This window comes from Pinus tabuliformis, chromosome 9 (assembly GCF_031772625.1).
Source record: "Pinus tabuliformis cultivar Carrire ecotype Pingquan chromosome 9, CPIR1, whole genome shotgun sequence".
Taxonomy (NCBI): domain Eukaryota; kingdom Viridiplantae; phylum Streptophyta; class Pinopsida; order Pinales; family Pinaceae; genus Pinus; species Pinus tabuliformis.
This window is the reverse complement of record NC_142307.1, coordinates 1,889,815,286-1,889,820,266: the sequence shown is the minus strand read 5'-3', so window position 1 is coordinate 1,889,820,266 and position 4,981 is coordinate 1,889,815,286. Positions and strand designations below refer to the sequence as shown.

General features: G+C 41.0%; 1 pseudogene across 1 annotated transcript; it reads left to right on the top strand.

Moving 5' to 3' along the window:
• Nucleotides 1-1,030: 1,030 nt before the first annotated feature.
• On the top strand, nucleotides 1,031-3,616 carry LOC149156486 (pentatricopeptide repeat-containing protein At5g66520 pseudogene; annotated as a pseudogene). Its single transcript, XR_016263383.1, has 3 exons — nucleotides 1,031-1,531; nucleotides 1,655-3,196; nucleotides 3,281-3,616. The product of XR_016263383.1 is annotated as a pentatricopeptide repeat-containing protein At5g66520 pseudogene (transcript).
• Nucleotides 3,617-4,981: the final 1,365 nt, after the last annotated feature.

Genomic DNA, 4,981 nt, shown 5'->3' with positions numbered 1-4,981 from the left:
ATAAATAAGATGCCATTAATATTAATATATTTTTAAAAATAATCTAAATATAAAAAATTTTAAATCCATGAAATATGTAGACGAATGGGTTTTGAATATTCATACATACTCTATTCCAGGAGGAGATTGTACTAAATGAGAAACATGTGAATGATGAATGGGTTTTGAATATTCATACATACTCCAGGAGAGGAGAGTGTTTTGAATGGGTTTTGAATATTCATACTCCAGGAGAGGACACTGTAAATGAGAAACGTGTGGATGATGAATGGGTTTTGAATATTTAGATTATCCATCAAGTTGGTGTGAAGAGGTCAAAATCGAGCTAAGATAGAGTCAATGTGAAGGGGCAAATGAGGAGATCGAGTTTAGGGAACCAATTAATTGTTAGACACCAACCTTCTTCAGATTATCCATCAAGTTGGTGTCAAGAGGTGGAAATCAGTGGCGTACGTATGGAACCAATTAAACACGTGGAATATTAAAATAATTACATGTCCAGCCAATGTGCTTAGTTCGGAGTTTACTTACGGAACCAATTAAATACGAGGAATATTAAAATAATTACATGTCCAGCGAATGTGCTTAGTGTGGAGTTTACGTACGGAACCAATTAAACACGTGGAATATTAAAATAATTACATGTTCAACCAATGTGCTTAGTGTGGTGTTTACATATGGAACCAATTAAACACGTGGAATATTAAAATAATTTCATGTCCAGCCAATGTGCTTAGTCTGGAGTTTACGTACAGAACCAATTAAACACGTGGAATATTAAAATAATTACATGGCCAGCCAATGTGCCTAGTCTTAGTCTTTGAAGCAGATGCAGTAGCCCTCCGCTAGCTCTGCCAGCCTCCGCCCCCTTTCCTCATTAAAGTACTGATTTGATTGGAGCTGGTCTGACAGAATTCGCGCCACGGAGAGTTAATGCGCGTTTCAATTCGAAATTTTGCAAACTGCGGGCTGCTCCCCTAACCATTCGGAGAAGCGCAGAGAATGTACCTGCGCATTCAGCATTGGCGCAATGAAGGCAACACCTTTACCATTCGGAGAAGCACGGAGAGTATGCAACACCCAGGGAGGAAAACTGAAAGAAGCGTTTTGGATTCTACAAGAGGAGGGTGTTGGAGTGGTGTGGTGTGTTATGGAGAAAGCATGGGAAGAAGCCAAATTCATCCAAGCCCACATGATCCGAACCAGATTCAATGTAGATACAGTTTTAGCAACTAAGCTTTTGGGACTATATTCCAAGTGCGGGAATTTGGTGGAAGCTCGCCAAGTGTTCGATGGAATGTTTGAACCGAATGTAGCCTCATGGACTGCTATGATCGGTGCTTACTCTGGGTATGGATATGGTGAGAAGGCGCTGAAGTTGTTTTATGAGATGCAATGTAAGGGTGTTCCAGCAGACGGATACACGTTTGCCACTGTTCTCGCTGCCTGTGCAAACTCGCAAAGTCTTGGAGACGGCAAGGAGATCCATGAAGAAATAGTTAGGAATGGGTTCCATACTAATGTTTTTGTGGTAAGTGCACTTGTAAACATGTATGCTAAATGTGGACAGATAGGGGATGCACGAAAGGTATTTGATGAAATGCCTGAACGAAATTTGGTCTCATGGAATGCGATTGTTGTAGGGTATGCACAGAATGGGTTTGTTGATGAGGCTCTGAAGCTCTTCTCGGAAATGCCAGAAAGAAACGTGGTTTCATGGACAACAGTGATTGCCGGATGTGTGCAGAATGGACTCATTAATGAATCCTGGGAACTGTTTGAAAAAATGCCTGAACGAAATGTGATCTCATGGACGACGATGATTTTAGGATATGCCCAAAATGGGGAAATTGAGGAGGCGCTGAAGCTGTTTTGGAAAATGCCTCATCGGAATACGGTTTCTTGGACGACAATGATTACTGCTTCCGCTAAGCATGGCCATGCGGAGGATGCCCTTAAATTGTTTGGCCATATGCAGCAAACTGGCATTCGGCTTAATCAATTTACTTTTGCCAGTGTTCTCTCTGCTTGTGCAAATATGGGATCTTTGAAACATGGCAAAGAGATCCATGAGAGCATAATTAGAAGCGGGTTGCATTCCGATGTTGTTGTTGGGAGTGCCCTTGTAGACATGTATGTCAAATGTAGGAGCATACAGGAAGCACGCACCGTGTTTGACAATTTTCCTGAACAAAATGTCGTTTCCTGGAATACAATGATTGCAGGATATGCGAAGTATGGGTATGTCGATGAAGCTGCGAATCTCTTTGTGAAAATCCCTGTTCGGGATGTGGTTTCATGGAATGCAATGATTGTTGGATATATACAAAATGGGTATCTTGATGAAGCAGTGAAGCTGTTTCAAGGAATGCCAGAACGAGATATTGTCTCGTGGAATACAATGGTTGCAGGTTATGTACAGAGTGGGCATTTCTATGAGGCATTGACACTTTTTCAGGAACTACAATCAACTGATATGAAGCCAGACTTGGACACATTTGCCGGTGTGCTTCCAGCATGTGCCAATTTGGTAGCTCTGGGACATGGCAAGTTGGTCCACAATTGTATAGTTAAAAATGGATTTCAATCTGATCATGATGATTTTGTGGGTAGTGCCCTGGTAGACATGTATTCCAAATGTGGTACTATAAAGGATGCACGTCGGGTTTTTGATAGAATGCCTAGACGTGATGTGGTGTCATGGAATGCAATGATATTAGGATATGCAATGCATGGTCATGGTAGGGAGACCCTCTTACTCTTTGAAGAAATGAAAGAGGCTGGCACCATGCCAGACAATGTAACCTTTGTTGGTGTCTTGTCTGCTTGCAGCCATGGAGGCTTGGTGAAGGATGGCTGGAAATATTTTCATTGCATGAGTCAGAATTATCACATGGAACCAGAGCTTGAGCACTATGTGTGCATGGTTGACCTCCTTGGTCGTGTTGGGCATCTGGATGAGGTGCAAGTCTTTATTGACAAAATGCCAATAAATCCTGGACCAGCTGTGTGGAGATCTTTACTAGGTGCCTGTAAGGTCCATAAGAATATAGAACTAGGAGAATCTGTGGCACAACTACTTTTTGAGTTAGATCCTGAAAATGCGTCACCGTATGTGCAACTGGCAAACATCTATGCAGCGGCGGGTAGGTGGGATGATGCAGAAAATGTCTGGAAAATGATGAAAGACGGGGGGGTAAAAAAGATGCCAGGATGCAGCTGGATTGAGGTAGATAACAGGGTTTATGTTTTCATGGCACAAAACAGATTAAACTTATAGATGCAGGACATTTTTGCAGAGTTGGAAAGGTTGTCTGGGTATATGAAAGAGGCAAGATATGTGCCGGACATAGACTTTGTGCTGCATGATATGGAAGAGGAGCATAAGGAACATGTTCTCTTCCACCATAGTGAGAAGTTGGCCATTGTATTTGGGCTTATCAACACATATCATGGGACAACCATTAGAATTGTTAAAAACCTTCGAGTGTGTGGTGACTGTCATTCTGCCACTAAGTTCATTTCCAAGATTGCTTTACGAGAAATCATTATGAGAGATACTAACCGTTTCCATCATTTCAAGGACGGGCAGTGTTCCTGTGGGGATTTTTGGTGATATGCTACTTAAAAATGGATTATACCCAGGCTGAAATAATGACAAACTTGTGTATATCTGCTCTGTGTTGCTAATGCACTTAATTTTTTCAAGAACTTCTGTGTCGAGAGATTCTATTTATTAATCTGAATCGGATAAATTACTTTTGAAAATGATACTTCATCCTAGAGTATATATGTTTGGTGGCAGGCCTTAACTTCTTCAGAGAACGTTGTATTAAGCACTTCTTACAGATTACTCAATGACAGATTGATCTTACTGAAAACAACGGAATAAATGTAGCTAGGTCTGTAACAATAAATTCAACAATCTGTATCACGACAGATTCCAATATAATAAGGAAATTAAGCAACAGTAAAATAAATACAGAAGATATATTTGGAATTCCAATTATGCCTCCATTGCTCCCTGATACTCCTTGTGCCTTTTTTGATGGTGCAAGCCAGAGACATATTGTGAAAATTCCTTGAATGCAATTACTGGAGATTTATCTTCTAACTTTTAGCAGTTTGTCTTTCTTCTGAATTATTATTTAGCAAATAACGATAAATTCACAATTTCATTGTTCACAATAAAAATGTTGCGGAAATATAAAATACAAAACTGAGAAATAGATGCACACATACAAAAATTAACACTTGTTTTTGGACAATTGTCCTTGGAAAAACCCCGAAGGGAAAACTAGTGCAGTAGACGAGGGTTTTATTAATTCTTCAACAAATTCAAGAGTACAAAGATCTTCTTGCTAATCTGGCAAAGCTCCGGCAATATACTACTGACAAAATAATCTGGAAGACACCCTTGTCTCCCTTTGCAACTGATCTAGTCTCTCCTAGCCTGCTTGCACTCTCCCTTGCCACTCACACTGAAGCCCAAAAATGCACACTGCCTGGCTGAATAAAACCGTACAGCCCCAGAAATGCTTCTAGGTGAGACGTCTAGCTTCCCTTTGCCTCTAGAACCCACTCGCTTTGCCTCGGGACCCTGATCTGACAACTTGCAACTGAAACATGGCTCCTCCAGCAACTCGCACTGGGAAATCTGGCTAACTCGCACTACTGTATTCGGCCTCCTCTTTCTTGTGTCTTGGACACTGGAAAATACTAAGGAAAATTCCTCCAAACTCCTGCTCTCAAATCTTTGTTGATCTCTCGCTCCGATCCTTTCCCTAGATTCAATTGTGCCCTTGTTGAGTATTGCAACTGGGTAAGTCAAACTGCTCAACTTACCAATTGTATCTATCTTCAAGCCCTTCAACATGCTCTTATAATCTCTCGTTGGAGTCTCAACGGCCATGATTACATCTCAACCAATGACCAAGATCATCTTGACTTCATCCATGGAAGTCTCTGGAGCAAAATCAAA